The sequence below is a fragment of the Eulemur rufifrons genome, chromosome 2 (assembly GCF_041146395.1).
Source record: "Eulemur rufifrons isolate Redbay chromosome 2, OSU_ERuf_1, whole genome shotgun sequence".
Classification (NCBI taxonomy): domain Eukaryota; kingdom Metazoa; phylum Chordata; class Mammalia; order Primates; family Lemuridae; genus Eulemur; species Eulemur rufifrons.
The window spans coordinates 103691679-103708364 of NC_090984.1; the positions used below are offsets into that span (position 1 = coordinate 103691679).

Consider the following 16686-nt stretch of genomic DNA (forward strand, 5'->3'; position numbering starts at 1 on the left):
AGAGATCCTCCCACCTCCGCCTCCCAGAGTGTTAAGATTACAGGCATGAGCCACCACGCCCAGCCTTTCCTCCTCTCTCTTATCCTCACAAACAGCTACTACTTGGATTCTGAATGTTAGAAACAAAAGCATGAGGAAGGAATAAAGTTAGATTTAATTGATAGTCTTTTGGAATGTAAATACTGTACCAATTTGAAATGAAGAAATAGTTTTCCAGCTTCAATACAAACTACTTTGGTTTACAAGAGTGAAAAGTCTGGTGAAATGCATAGATATAAAAATGTGAAAAACGCATAAGGAAGTAAATCTGTGCAGGAGAACTAAGGAACTGAGATATTCCTCAATGTTTTACTGTCTTCTTTTTCTCCCAGGTAACATTTTATTGCATGCGTTCATTATATGCATGCATGTTTGCATTTTCCCAAACAGTTGTCTTCCTGGAACCAAGTTCATGTGTGGGTAGCACCCTGCTAGGTACTAGCTATGTGATAAATGAATGTGCAGGTAGTTTTTGACAGTGATTTTAACTGTGCATAGACCCCTTCAAACATTTGTTATCTGCTGTGATTCTCTGCTTTGAAAGATACACAGATATATACAAATGCATATAATTTCAAAGGGTTCATGATCCCTAGGAAGCGCCCCCAGAGACCAAGAAACCAGAACCCTGCTCTAAGAATTTATTATCTACTTGGATGGGTATCTATGACAGTTAAAAAAGCAGAGGTGTAATAGCGATTTTATCACTATAAAAAGGAAGACTTTGACTAATGCATGATTGGTTTGTGCTAGAGTGGCTGGAAGAACATTTTGGGGAGAAAGATAGAGAGCTGACCTTAAAGCCTGGGTGAGATGACAGAACAGGCATGGGGAAACAGCCTGAGCACAGACCTGGAGTGTCCAATAGACTGAGGGGAGGTGGGGAGGGTCAGCACAGGAGCAAGGAGGCGGGCAGCAAGCAAGAGGTAGAGGGGCCAGGTGGGAGGGACTCTTGCTCATGCCACGTCTGGGGTTTGGACTTCACCCCATAGATAAACCCAGGTTTCTCAACAATGACATTATTGATATTTGGAACCAGACAATTCTTTGTGGTGGGGGCCTGTTCTGTTCATTGTTAGATGTCCAGCAACACTCTCGACCTCTACCCACTAGACACCCCCAAGTCATGACAATCAAAAATATCTCCAGACATTGCCAAATGTCCCTTGGGGAGCAAAATCACTCTGGTTGAGCACCATTGCCATAGAGTACTTGAATTTGGCAATGTTTCCCAGACTTTGGTCATTCACAAATTTTGCCAGAGCCTATTGCCTACTGCATGGCTGTCTCCTGTAATGCTTTTCTTTCTTTCTTTCTTTCTTTCATTTTTTTTAATGAACTCTCTTCTTACATTTTTACTTAAGCAAATTTAATCTCACCCTAAGAAACAGTATCCCTGCTATCTTGAAAGAGATGTGCTAATTATACTTTTTCTAATGCTTATTTAAATACCTAATTATTTAGAAAGTTCATCCACTTAGCACCTGTTCTAGAAGCAGAGCCTGAAACAGGGGTCCTTGTTCCAGTGATTTATTGAGCGAGTGCTCTCAGGAGGAAGTAGGATGGGGCAAGGGAAGAAGCCAAGCAATGATAAGGTTTCAGGGGAACCTTTTCCCTCGGGGAGCTCAGGAGCATGAGTAGCACCACACCAACATCCCCCCTCCAGGCTAAAGGGCTTCTGTACTCTGTATCTGTCAGTCATTGGCTGTGGGAGCCAGTGGGTAACCTAGCATTTCCTGGTAAGGCAGCTCCCTTCCACCCCATCAATAATCTGGAGAATGGGGCAGCTGTGAGCTATTAGTAGCCAACACAGTGGCCGAGTGATGGGGTGCACTGGCCTGGTAAAGGGGACCTGGGCAGGACACCAACAGCTTGTACCACCAGGGGGACTCGTACCATAGTTTAGACAATGCTGGTGTAGAGGATGGCATGGCGTATGTAGCGTGTTAGGAAACCAGTCTGGTGGTGTTTCGTGGATTGTCTGAGGAAGGGAGGAGCCTGGAGGAAGGGGCACCAGATGGAAGTCGGTTGAAAAATCTCAACTTGGGATGCGTAGGGAGCTTGACAATGCTTGTGATGACAGAAATGAGGAGGAAGGGAAAGATGGGAAGGTATATGGAACGAAGTGCCAACAGGCCGAGTTAGTGATAAGAGAGTGGGGAGAATGAAGAGAAAAGGATGGCTCAGTTGGGAACCTGGGGTCCTGGGAGAATAGCAGTGCCTGGGTAGGAACCAAGAGTTGGGGCGAGGAAGCTGCTGTCAAGACCAGGAGAGCAATTCTCTAGCACTAATATTTGTGGGAATATCCCCTCCTTGCTTTTGTCTGGAATGTCTGTTGTTAAAGCTAAGGATTTGCTCCTCAGATTTTAGCAAAAGGAGCATGCTAGGTGCATGCCAAAGCCCATTTGCCTCTTCCTTCTGCAGAGATGCCGACCTACCCTCTGTCCCCCAGCATGTGAGTAGCTCTTGGGCAGACTGCAAGACCCTTTCCTCTCTCAGGATCAAATTCACCCTTGGCATGAGTCACACTTCCTATTGCCTTTCTTTTCTGATGAGAAGGTCCTCACCGCCTCCGCTGCCCTCCTTTCTTGGCAAGAGAAGGCTGGTGTGAGATTTAATTTCTCAAAACAACTAAAAGAGATGCCAACATCCCAGACTCCATCTCATGTGAGCCAAGATCTCCTTTGGGCACAGAGGGTCAGTGCAGACAAAGGCGCTCTGATCACTTGCGATGGTTTCTCTCTCTCTAATTATAGAAAGTATTTAGCTATTGTTCCATAATTGCTTGCTGCAGTTGGGTTTGAGCATTGTTTTTTTTTATGTTTTGTTTTTTGTTTTTTTGTGACAAAAGCCTGGTTTCTGATGAGTTGTTCTTTTCTTTTCTTTTCTGCTTTGGTCCATTGCCATGACAGCACCTGGCTATTCTGTTGGAGAACTGAAGGAGGTGGTATGGTAATTCTGGAGAAGCTGTTTTACTTCATCTGATTGTTCTCATGGCTTGCCAGTTGCCTAATACAGAGGAAGGGAATTAACATTTACGTCTATTTACTATGTGCCAGGCATAGCCCTCACATAGGTTGTCTCATTCAATACTTGCAGCAAGCTTGAGAGGCAGATAGTACTATCCCCAATTTATGGATGAAGAATCTACAGTGCAGGAAGTAAGTCTCAACCAGCAAGTAGCTGAGCCAGAATTCAAACCCAGGTCTGTCTGACACCATGTTTTCTCTCTCAAAAGAGCCTGAGAGTTTTTGTAGATTTTGGCTAATAAAACATTGATGTTGATGCTTCTACCACTATGGAAGAATTGGGGAATCCTGTTCTGTTACCCTAAAAGTGCTTATTTCTAGGTCCCCTGCTAGTGGTGGGGCTTGGTGGAGATGCATATAGGACTCTGAAACAAGGTTTGGGATTCCTGTGTCGGTTCATGACACACGGAGGGATTTCCAATGTTGTAGCAATGACAAGGACGAGAGCCACCCTCCTGGGCTGCAGCAGTCAGGGTCCTACTGGAAACAGATGGCACATTCAGGGGTTTAAATGCAGAATTTTTAACAAGTGGACTACTTAGCAGAGGTATGCGTGGTTAAGGGAACCAACAGTGAGGGCAAGCACTGGACACTAGCAATAGCGGGGAGCCATCGCCTGCTCCCTCCAGGTCTAAAGGGGCACGATGGGAGAATGGTGTTCCTGCAGCCCCATGGCAGCTGGGACTGTGGCAGAAGTACCCAGACAAAAGCTGTGGCAGGAGGGGAATACAAGCACTGCCAGAATGCTGACAGGCAGGGCAGAGGCAGCTGGATATGTGTGTGTGTGTGTGTGTGTGTGTGTACAGATATCCAGGCCTCTCTCTCCTGTCTTCCCATCTCCTACTCATGCTTACCATTGGCCAAACCCAGCCAGAAGACAGAGGTTAGGGGAGCCCCAGGGATGCAGCTGTGGGGTCAGCCTTCTGGGGCACAGGGTGGGCAGGAAGGGCGGAGAGAGCATCTGGGAGATATAGAGAGTGTTTAACACAGGGGCTGACTCAACTGTTAGTGTCATTTTTTTGGTGAGTGGAGATGTACTATTAGTAAGTGGGACATTGCTTACTTATGAATGTAAGAACATGGAATCTGAGAGTTGGAAGAGCCCTGAGAGTTCTGCCTGTAAGTTCCTTTACTTTAAAAAAAGAGCATCCTGAGGCCCAGAAAGGGAAAAATGACTGGTCTAGGGTCCAAGGTCAGCTAATTAGTGGCATAGGCAGGACTGGAACCCAGCTCGCCTAACTCCATCTTGCTCCTTAATTTGTGAGCTGTGGTCAGGTCAATTAACGGCTAAAAAAGGATACTGCTGAGCCAGTTAGCCTATTTCCAGTTAAAACTGTTCAAAGATCTCAGGGTGTAGTTTATTTTGGCCCCAGGCATTTGCCTCAGATGATTCCCTCTCTAAATACATCTATGATCAGAGTAGGCTGCCCATTTCAGAGTGTGGGCTCATGGGACTGAATCCCAGATCTGCCCTTACAGAGTGATCTTGGACAAGTTCCTTAACTCTCTGTACTTTAGTTTGCTCAACTGTAAAATGGGGATAATAACGACAGACATCTCATATCTCATGAGGATTATATGAGAAAATATACTTAAAGCACTTAGACTAGCATCTGGCAATAAGTGCTTGTTAAATAATAGTATATATATGTGTGTATATATGCAAATATATACATGTGTGTATGTGTACATGTATATATCTATATCTCTATATATGTTCTATCCCAAGAAATTAGTTTAGAATTCTGGCTGAGAATTTGTATGGTTTTTACCCTTATTGAGGTGTATCAGCGGTTTTTCCCAAGGAATTTTTCCTCTCCCTTATGACAGATTAGAACACTGAAGGGCCTGAATGATATGCCTTTTATGGGATTCCTCAGCCAGTTAGAGGCAGATGAGAAATCCCTGTTCTCAGTCTATGGCCATACCACCCTGAATGCACCCCATCGTGTCTGGTATTGGAAGCTAAGCAGGGTCGGGCCTGGTTGGTACTTGGATGGGAAAAATCCCTGTTCTCCATGTCACTGCAGTTCTTGGGTTGGAAGTTAATTCTATATTACTCACCTTGATTTACTTCCTCCTAGGTATTAAAAAAAAATCCCATTTGCTTTCCAGCAGGTACAGGCCAGTGTGACTACCTCATGGAAGTTGTCCAGAGCCAGCAGGCCTCTCTCCCTCTCTAGCCCCCTGCTCTCCCACCCACAGCACCCAAATGCATATGGCATACAGATTGGCCTGCTCTTCCCCTGGCAAATGCGAAACTGCCCTCTGGGGTATCTGGACCCTGATCTTCTGGCCCTGGTCTGGGCTGCCTGCCTTTGTCCTGCTGGGACACTGTCTGTCCTGGGCAGGTGTGAACACAAGCTTCCCGGGCTCCAGCTCCTGCTTCACTCTGCTGCCACTTCTTTTGATGCAGCCCTTGCAGGGCCCTTGCTCACGTTTGGGATGCTGCTGTCAACCAGACTGTAGCTTTCCTGCTTCTCCTACCTGGGCCCTCAGGATCTCCCTCTTGCTGAGAACAGAGTTTCCTCATTACTTCCTCTTCAGTGGTCTTTCCTTGTTGCCTTAAAGAGGAACCCGGTGATTTGATTTCTCTTGCTTTTCCTCTGGTTGGCTGTTGTATGATGCTTTCTTCCAGACAATTCACTTCCGGGACAAGACACACAGCATCCTGCATGAATACCTCTCTTGGACAGCATTCTACATACTCAACAACACCGGGCCTTTCTGCCCCAACTGGGACTCTGGCAGATTCTGAAATAAATTAATTGCTTCCTTTTATGGCTTTGGTTGCTTAGTTGCACTTTCTCTGGTCATATCCCCTCCCAATTTAGAAACACTTCAGTGGCTTCCTAGTTCACTTGGACTAAAATCCAGAGCGATGAGCCCTCCCAGGCCCTGTGCGGCCCAGCCCCTGCTTGCCTCTCCTACCTCCTCCCACAATACTCTCTCTGCTTCTGTCACACTGGGTTCCTTTCCGTTCCTCAAACGTGCCAAGCTCTTTCCTACCCTGGGACCTTTGTACTTGCTATTACCTCTGTCTGGAACACTCTACTCCATCCTCCCCATGGCTGATTTCCTCATCCATCAAGTGGCGTCCTCAGAGAGGCCTTGCCTGACCACCTCATCCAAAGAGGCTGTTGCTGGCCTCTGCCCGGTGGCTCTTTACCACACCCTGCTTCTTTCCTTTGCAGGGTTTATGATATCATGCGATTATCCTGTTATTTTTTTTGCTTGTTTATTATTGGTTCCTCTTCCCTGATCCCAGCCAAAATACAATAGACTGGGTAGCTCATAAACAACAGGAAGTTATTTTTCATGTTTCTGGAGGCTGGGAAGTCCAAGATCAAGGTACTAGCAGATTCAGTGTCTGGTGAGGGCCAGTTTCTTGGTTCATAATTTCTTCTCGTTGTGTCCTTATGTGGTGGAAGGAGCAAATGAGCTCCCTCGGGCCTCTTTTAGAAAGGGCACTAATCCTCATAAGGGCTCTGCTCTCATGATCCAATCTCCTCCTAGAGGTCTCACCTCTTAATATCATCACCTTAGGGTTAGGATTTTAACTGATGAATTTTGTGGAGACACAAACATTCAGATCATACCAGGCATGGACCTGGACTGTTTTGTCCACCATTATATCCTCAGCACTTAGTACCTACTGTGTGCTAAGCACTGTGATCCAAGTCCTTGCTCTCATAGAGCTTATTTTCTAGTGGAGGAGACAGACAAAAGCCATTTAAACAAATGAATGATATACTTTCAAATACTGATCAGTGCTATAATAAATAAAGCAGAGTTAAGAGATAAAGTGTGTCTCAGGGCATGTGGGGGTAGGTGGGTAGATAAGAGTCATTGGAGATGGCCTCTCCAGAGGGGTGACATTAGCACATAGAACAGATTGCCAGGATGGAGCAGACCTTTGAAGATACAGGGGAACAGCAGGTGTAAGGCCCACAAGGCAGCAGCCAGTTTGATGGATTGAGGAATGGAAGGGAAGCTGGTGTGGTTAGAGCAGAGTGAGCCAGGGTAGAGAAGGGTAGGAAATGAGGCTGGAGAGAGGGAGTGGGGCCAGGCAGGTCAGGTAAAGAGTTTGGATTTTCTTTTCAGTGTGATAGGGACACCTCTGAACATCCATATTCAGTTACCAAAGCTCTCATACCATCTCACTTGATCCTTACAAGAACCTATGACGTAGGTAGGACTGATAACAGTATTAACTCCATTTTACCAAGAAGGAAACTAAAGTTTTGCTACATTAGAAAACTTCTTGTAAGTCATACAGTTCAAACAGGATTCTCTGACTCTAAATCAGTGTTTTTTCACCATGGCTGTGAGTTGAAATCCTGCAGGGAGCTCTATAAAATATCTATGTCTGGGTCCCACTCCCAGAAATTGGATTTAAGAGATTTGGCCCAGGAGGATTTTTAAAGCTCTCCAGGTGATTCTAATGTGGCTGAGAACCACTGCTTTCAATCCACCCGCTCCAGTCTCCCTCCTTAACAGAGACTTTCTGCTAAGCTGTCCATTAAAATCATGGGGGGAGGTTTTTAAGAATTACTGAGGCCCAGACCCCACCCTAGTCTCCAAAATCAGAATCTCTGGGGGCTGGGGCTCAGGCATTGGCTTGTTTAAAAGCACCTTATTTGCCTGTCTGCTTTGGAGCTTCCCACATTTATTTTTTGATTTTCCTATCTGCTGCTATATCCTCACTTGTTCTTCTTGGGTTTTATGTCTTTTTTATTCCTTTCCTGCCATTTTCATAGGATTTCAGGAAGGAGCAGATTAAATGGGTGTATTAAATCTACTATGTTTAACTGAAAGTCTGCTAAGTTAAAAATTTTAAAAATTTAAATGATTTTTTTTTTTTTGAGACAGGGTCTCACTCTGTTGCCCAGGCTAGAGTGCCGTGGCGTCAGCCTAGCTCACAGCACCCTCACACTCCTGGGCTCAGCCTCCCGAGTAGCTGGGACTACAGGCATGCGCCACCATGCCTGGCTAATTTTTTGTATATATTTTAGTTGTTTGGCTAATTTCTTTCTATTTTTAGTAGAGACGGGGTCTTGCTCTTGCTCAGGCTGGTCTCGAACTCCTGAGCTCAAACAGTCCGCCCGCCTCAGCCTCCCAATTACTTGATTTTTAATATAAAAGCTTACACATTCATTGTACAAAATTCAAATACAGTATTACAGGCTGGGCGTGGTGGCTCATGCCAATAATCCTAGCACTCTGGGAGGCTGAGGCGGGAGGATCACTTGAGGTCAGGAGTTTGAGACCAGCCTGAGCAAGAGCGAGACTCCCATCTCGACTAAAAATAGAAAGAAATTAGTCGGCCAACTAAAAATATATAGAAAAAATTAGCTGGGCATGGTGGCACATGTCTGTAGTCCCAGCTACTCGGGAGGCTGATGCAGAAGAATTGCTTGAGCCCAGGAGTTTGAGGTTGCTGTGAGCTAGGCTGTCACCACGGCACTCTAGCCCAGGCAACATAGTGAGACTCTGTCTCAACAAACAAACAAACAAACAAACACCAAATACAGTATTACAAAAGGGCATAGAGTGTAAACTGAAAGTACTCTCACCTCCTCTATTCTCATTCCTAAGGCTTAACTGCTAGCCTGCTGGTAACAATTTCATCGTTAAACTTAATGTTCAATTATAGTAACCACACTGATTTTAATACGTTTATTCTCTTTTCTCTCTGTGTGGTTTTAGATTTTCAATTTTTAATTTAAGTATCTTTGTATTTTTACTGTATTCTACTCCATATTTATGGTTTTTTACATGACTTTTTGTGCACCTGGCTGCTTCCCAACACCCTTCTCCTGGGGATCCCCCCATTCAACCTTTAATTCCCAGCCTTCAAGTCAATTCTTAGTTTCCAGAGCATCTCAAAATCTCCTGAGCAAAATTAATGCTCCCTTCTTTGTGTTCCTACACCACTTTGTTCACACCTCTATTTTAACACTTCTCACACCATTTGGAAGTTATTAGTCTTCTTATATTACTGCCTATAAATTGCAAACTGGAAATGGTGGGTGCTGTATTATTCAACTCTACCCTGCTGCTATCTCTGTGCTGCAATTATCTTCTCCCAGTTTGTGGCTTGTCTTTTTATGATGCCTTTCGATAAAGAGAAGCTCTTAAATTTAATGTAGTCCAAATTTGTCGAAGTTTTCTTTACAGTTTGTGCTTATGGCACTTAATAAACCCTACCCTGAGATCATAAAGATGTTTCCCTTTATTTTGTTCTAAAAGTTCTAATTTTAAGACTTTAATTTCCCTCTTAAAGTCTTTAATCCACCTGGCATTAGTTTTTGCACCCGGGTCCAACAGATAATTGGTTATTTCAGCCCATATACTGAATAGTCTGTCTTTCCCCCATTGCTCTTTAATTCCAGCCCTGTCATACCTCAGGATTTCACAGATGCCTGGATCTGTTTTTGGGCTCTCTAGGTGGTTCCATTTCCCCCCTCTGCCTATTCCTATACCAATATCACAGGTTCTTAATTTTTATAGCTTTAAAATACATGTTGATATATGTAAAAGCAAGTCGTTGGAACACATTCTTCTTCCTCAAGAGTGTTTGGGTATTTTTTGTCCTTTGTTTTTCCATATACATTTTAGTTTGTAAAGGTCCAGATTAGTTTGTAAAATAAAGGTCCGGAAGAAAATACTGCTGGAAATTTGTATGAAATTGCACTGAACCAATAGATGAATTCCAGCTGCCCCGACCCTGTTCCCTCCCTCACGAAGGGAAAAGCTCAAGAGACGTTTATAGAACGAATGAATGCCTGATAATGTCTCCGAAGTACATCGTATAAGTCGACATTCAGTAAATAGAGGTCAGTGAATGAATGAATGACGGCCAACGATAACTGAGATTAACCTGCGTATTCTTACCGTTCAGCAACTGGAAGTTTCTTCTTCGCCTACTTGTTCTAATATCTTATTTAAAATCTGCACACGCACAACTCCATCCTTCTCTAAACACGGATCTATGAGCTATTTGGAGTGACTCCCGAAGAGAAGTTTTCAGTACGAGTGCGGGACCCCGGCCCAGGCAGAGACTGAGGCCCCCGACAGGGTCCGAGATCCCCCGCCCGGCCCGCGCCCACCGAGCGGCGCGTCTCCGGCCGTGCGCCCGCGGCCCGAGGGACCGAGGACTACAAGTCCCGGCAGGCCGCGCGCCTCGGCCGCGCCGAGCGCAGTCAGGTGGCGGAGTAGCGCACCGCGGCCTGCGAATTCCCGCTACCGGGCTGCGGCGGGGACCCGGCAAGGCGGCCCTGCTTCTCTCGGGGTGAGTAGCGGCAGCTCGCTGGAGGCCGGCGCACAGCCCGCACGGACCCGGCCGCCGGGGCGGCATGGCGCATGTTGCGCGGGGGTGCGAGTGTGGACACGCCAGGCGCCAGCCCCTGCTCCGGCTCTGCAGTCGCCGGGGGAGCCAGGAGGGAACTCTCGCCTCCTCCCCGTGACCTTGTCACCCCGGCCTGGCGCGCGGCCTCGTGCCTCAGGTGACCCGCAGTGCTCCGCCCCATCCCTCTCACCCCTCCCGCTCCCCGCAGTGACTCTCCAGCTTGGCGCACCAGTGGGCTTTAGTGAGGACTGTCCACTTGGGTGGCACAGTCTTGCGTGCACACGGGTACGTGGAGCTGGAGGAGGGCCACAGGTGGTTCACCCTGACATCTTTACCCTCAGGTGGGCTTGTGGGCTCCGAGGCAGAGGCAGCTGGGGCTGGAGCGTGGTCTGAGCAAGAGCAGGGGGCGACGCACATATCCCAGCCCTCCGCTTGGGCTTTCGACATCCCCCAGCCCACTACTTGCCTCCGGCACCTTGCAAGGCCTTGCGCTTCCCAATTGCATAATAAATGTGTGCTGACAACCGTGGGTGTATGGAGAGCAGCTTTTAGAGGAAAGACACATAGAACAGCTCGCTCTCTCCCAGGGTTAAGTGGTATTTACTTTCTATTAATATTATAGTAACTAGGAAGTCATTCAACAAGTATTTATTGATTACCTCAATACTCAATAAATTATCGATGCTTGGCACTTAGTGGGTGCCCTAGAAAAATTACAGTGTTGAAGTAAATTAGACTTTGTGCCTTCACAAGTTTTCTTTAAGAATTTTCTTATTGCAATGGTTCTCAAACTTTAGTATGCCCAAGAATCGCCTGGAGGGCTTGTTTCAACACGGAATGCTGGATCCCCATCCCCAAAGTTTTTGATTCAGTAAGTCTGGTATGGGGACCAAGAATTTGCATTGCTAACATGTGCCTAGGGGATGCGGAGGCTGTCGGTCTGGGGACTAAACTTTGAGTACCACTGTTTTATAGGAAAAAATCCTGTGAACTTAAAACACCAACTCTTCACACCTGGTTATGGGTCTTTCTGTCTTTATTTGCCAGTTTTACTTTTGTAGTTAATGTGAACACGTGCATATTACTTTGTACACTAATTCCCCCCGTATTTATGTACAGGTTTTCATGTAGTCTACGCTTGTCATTTTTCCTGGTTATGTCATATTCTACCTTATCGTCTCATCATTTAGTTGGCCATTTCTCAACAGGCCTTATGGATGTGAGATTTGACCTCTGCTAAGACAGTTTGTCTTTTATTCCTTTCTGATACACACTCATATTCTTGTCAGACAAGGAACCTCTAAGGTAAGAATAGTGCTTGGTTCAGCCACCCATTTCTCCACCGGGGCAATTCCCTGAATGCTCACCTTAGGTTTAGATTTCCACGTCACAGGGACTCCAGTGGCCCACTCTAGAGACCTGCTTATTCTTGTGCACCCTTTGCTGTCTTGGTTAGAACTGTCATGCCTGGATTGAAGTTCTGGGTCTATCACTTATTAGCTCCTTGGCCAAGTTTCTTACCTTTTCTAAAACTCTACTTCCTTATCTGGAGAATGAGGCTCTAATAGCATGCACCTCAGAATCTAGTTGTGCAAGTTACGTGAGATATTTGAGCACTTGGCTCCATAGCTCTCCTGTTGGAAGCTCACTCACTTTTCTTCTCTTACCTGCTGCTCACTCTTTGCACCTGGCTCTCTACTGTTGTCCTTGAGTCCTCCTTCCCTAGGATGAACTGAGTTGAGAATTTTTTTCTTTTTATTTCTTTTAGAGACAGAGCCTTGCTGTGTCACCAAGGCTGGATCATAGCTCACTGCAGCCTCGAACTCCTTTATTCAATCAATCCTACTTCCTCAGCCTCCTGAGTAGCTGGGATTACAGACATGAGCCACTATGCCCGGCATGAATGGAGAGTTTCTGTTCCTTGCCTGGGTGACATTTATTTTCCTTGTCTACTCTGGGATCTTGGCACCAGTCAGGTGTTCCTTTATTTAATCAATATTGATTCAAGTACCTTGAGTGCTTGGGCTTCAAGCACTAAGAAAGGGAGTATGATTAAAATTTGGTTCCTGCATTAGATTATATTACTATCTGCAGGGCAGACTGTAAACCTGCTTAGGCCAACTATACACAGTCCTTTGGTATTGACCTAGCATCTTTCCAGACTTGAGATGTGATGGTACCGTCCACCTTGTTTGCTTCTTATCCACATCAGGGACAGGTTTCTCTGATCACTCCCTCTAAGGGTATTTTTGGGTCTTTCCCATTCTTGGAGGCAGACAAGAAGAAATAATTTTCATTTGTCTAATAGTATCTCTAGGAAATAGGGGGAGGCTGTGGTCACCCTATGGGATTATTGGAATTAGACCCCTAAGTGTCTTTTGTTTATGGTAATTCTCACTTGTGCACCAAGCAGGGAGAGGTGATTCCAGGCCTATAGTCCTGGAATGTGGCATGGGGAGAGGGCTGCAGATGGATTGTAACTGAAAAGACTTAGCCACTTATTGACCCCATGAACAATAAGTGCTTGATTTCCTATTTAGTTCTGTCCAGGGGATGGACATTTCATGTGTCCATCAACTTCCCATTTGTAGAACTTTCAGATTCTCCTGTTGCCTGGTTTCATGATCCACTGGGGTGTTTCCTGGGGCCCATGGAGATGGATTCCATTCTTGTCATTGATTTGACAGTAAAACAGCTGCGTCAGCTTTGCAGCTCTCCTAATGGTTTTATAGACTGAAATGGCTTATTTCTAGCGAGGAGCACTGGTTGATCTTGTGATGTGTTGTTGATTTACAGGGCTCCAAACAGTGCCTTCCACATGCCTGGCACTGTTTGGGTGTGGTAGAGGATCAGAAATCATAGTCCTTGCCCACAGCCCCTGTTGCATTTACTTGAGAACAGTAATAAGATCCTTAGGGAATAGGGGTCCAGGTGTCCCTAAGGGACTATCTAATGAGATGAGTGTAAAGTGCTCTGTGAAGGTTAGTTAATTGATAATATTATTCCTTCTATTTTTTTTTTTTTTTTAGTAGAGACGGGGTCTCACTCTTGCTGAGGCTGGTCTCGAACTCCTGACCTTGAGAGATCCTCCCACCTCGGCCTCCCAGAGTGTTAGGATTACAGGCATGAGCCACCGTGCCCGGCCATATTGCTAATTATTATTATCTAGTGATTAGGTTTTAGGCTCTTGGTGGCCTCAGACCCCCTGCAAGGTTTGTGTGCTGTTATGAGAGGTAAATCAGGTGAAAGTCAAAAAGGCAAGTATACCACAATTTACTAATCCACTCATGTATTGATGGGCATTTGGGTTGTTTCCACTGCGCACGGTCTGGGGAATGGACACGGTTGAAGCTCTGACTTGGGGGGGTGGGGGGGCCATGGGCAATATACATAACCTAAACTTTTGTTCCCCCATAATATGCTGAAATAAAAAAAAAATAAAAGAAAGGTCAGTGCATAACAACTTAAAAAAAAAAGGCAAGTAAATAGAACAGGGCAGGTGATCCATTAGCAAAGGGTTTAATAATGAAAGGTGTATTTCTACGACAGACATATTTCACGCCTGACAGGGTCTTTTAAAATACCCTGAGGGAAGCAACTCATTTGCATGTTAAAGACTCACTAACACCTTATGGAAAACTCCAGCTCCAGTCTATTTAGACAAAGTTTGGCTCCTATATCATCTATTTTATGTATTTCAATTTCCACCTCTTTTATTATTGAGGACATTTGCACAAAAACCGGGTCTTGACGGTTGTGTCTGCTTTGCTGCTCCTTCTCCACCCAGAGGTGGTCTTAAGAGTAGGGGTGGCCTCACTGCATACAGGCGGCAGGTGTGGAGGTTTGTGTAACAGAAAGAGGGGGTTCGGGGAAGGACAGGGCTGGGAGCTGGTGTTGGAGGTGACAGGGGAGGATGACTAATGAATTATCAGCCCAGGGCATGTGATTTTCACCTGGGGACCTGTATTGTCACTGGCTCTGCATAGGCCTGATGGTGTATAATTTATCCATTCATTGATTCATTCATTCAGTAAATGCTTTTGGAGCACCTACTGTGTGCTAGGTCAGGATTTGGCAAACTACAACTTGAGGCCAAATGTGGCCACACCCGTTACTCTACGTATCCTCTCTGGTTGCCTTGTGCTACAATGCAGACGTCAGTAGTTGCATTGGACATGTTATAGCATGCCAAGCCACAAATAATTACTATATGGCCTTTTATAAAAAAAATTTGGAGGCCAGGCTTGGTGTCTCACGCCTGTAATACCATCACTTTGGGAGGCTGAGGTAGGAGGATCGCTTGAGCCCAGGAGTTCTGCAACATAGCGAGGCCCTGCCTCTACCAAGAAAAAAAAAAAAAAAACACAAAAAAAAACCCAAAACAAGCCGGATGTGATTGTGCATGCCTGTAGTCCCAGCTACTTGGGAGGCTGAGGCAGGAGGATCGTTTGAGCTGAGGAGTTTGAGGTTATAGTGAGCTATGATCAGGCCATTGTACTCTAGCCTGGATGACAGAGCAAGACCTTGTCTTGGGGGGAAAAAAAAAGAAAGAAAAAATTTGTCAATCTCTGTTCTAGACAGAGAGAACAGCAAGTGCAAAAGCTCTGAGACCAGAATGGGCCTGGCATGTTTGAGGATTGCCAAGGAGGCCAGTGTAATTGGAATGGGATGAGTAAAGGGGAAAGTGGCAGGGCCTGAGACCCTAGAGGAAACTGGGGGTCCAATCGCATAAGACCTTGTAAGCTGTCCCAAGGCCTTGGCTCTCCGTCTACATGAGGTGGGAGCCATTGGAGAATTTAGAGGAGAGGAGTGCCTAGTTGGATTTCAGTTTCCATGTTGACTGCGGAAAAAGTCACTCATTCATTCAGTTGTTTATTACAGTTGTCTTGTATTTACCTCTGATTTGATCTCGAGGGCTCTCTTAGGAGAGTCGTCATAAACTCTAGTCCTGCCTTGACAGAAATCCAGGGAATTTGGTTGTGGAAGTTTACAATGTGTCTTTGATGAGATAGTTCTTTACCCTGGTGGACGGCCTGATGCCTAAATGTCCGACTCATGACCAGGTGTCCTTCCCACAGGAAACTTGTTTATACTGGCAGCCACACTGGTAGCACTTGTCTGCCCTGCGTCCAGCTTATGCCTACCAAGATAGCCCCTCTGTAAGAGAGGCCTGGTTGGGACGGAAGTCAGGTTTGGGAGTGCAGGTCAGGTGAAACACAGAGGGGGCAGTGCAACAAAACAGAAGCCTTTTGTTACAGATTCACAAGAGAGGAGGTGTCCGTGAGGGCCCACGGAAGTCTGGAATTCAACCAGTGGGCAGGGTCGGGGTGAGGGGAAGAGAGAGAGAGAGAGATCTGTGTGCCAGCCTTTTTGGCTGGAGATCTGTGCCAGCGTGTCACCCAAGCATGTTTCCCTTGGGGAGTTCTAATGTGTGGGTTTAGGACAAGCAGACACAAGCTCCGTGGAGTCGCGCTGTGCCTGAGGGGTGGTCACAGAGGCATATCTGCTCAGTCCACATGGGGTGTTGGAGGTCAGTGAGGCAAGTCAAGTGGTTGTATGAGTGGTCCCTTGGGAGTGGTCGCCGGGAGGCGGTTGTATTAACAAAAGGTGGGTGTCTGGATCAATCCCACTGAGGAACTGGGGGAGGTGGAAAACTGGAAACCGTCAAGGGTTTGACATGCTTCCGGCATGAGTACGTAAAACCTGTATTTCAAAATGGATAGCAACTTAAAGTCATTGGAAGTCACTGCACGTATTTCTGCGTTTATTTATTGACAAATTCTGCCCTTTGTATCTAGTGGAGAAGGCAGATGTGAGACCAGATCATTGCAGATAAGCAGTATGTGATGAGAGGAGGGCGGAAAGAATGAGGAATTCCAAGCCATTGGCTCACAAAGCATTTCAAGGGGGGTGATGAGGGATTTAGCATGGAGAGAGATTTTGGGAGACGAAGCTGGAAAGGCAGGTCGGGGTGAGAATGTGGTGGGCCTTGAATGTCCTGCTAGGCAGTTTGGAAGTTTGGTAGGTGGAGGGGGTGGGGCTGGTATGAGTGCACTTGAGGATGGTGGTGACAACTTGAGTGGCAGAGTGAAGGTTGGTGGGATGTGGGAAGTCGCTTTGGAATAGGGATCGGTTGAGCAGTTCAGGCAAGAGATGATGGCCTGCCTCCTCCTCTCTATTGACTGTTCAAGGTTGTGCCAAATCCTGGTCGGGTGAAAATTCTACGTATTCTCTTCAGCTTTTCAGAGATGAAGAAATGAAGTCTAA

The 16686-nt window shown here is 46.0% G+C and overlaps 1 protein-coding gene across 1 annotated transcript in view; it reads left to right on the plus strand.

Moving 5' to 3' along the window:
- The first annotated feature begins 10298 nt into the window (after positions 1–10298).
- The window catches only part of ADCK1 (aarF domain containing kinase 1), a 105868-nt gene continuing 99480 nt past the window's right edge, over positions 10299–16686 (plus strand). The window contains exon 1 of the mRNA XM_069465174.1: positions 10299–10362. The gene's annotated coding sequence lies outside the window, so the exon portion shown is untranslated. The remainder of the gene's footprint in view (positions 10363–16686) is intronic.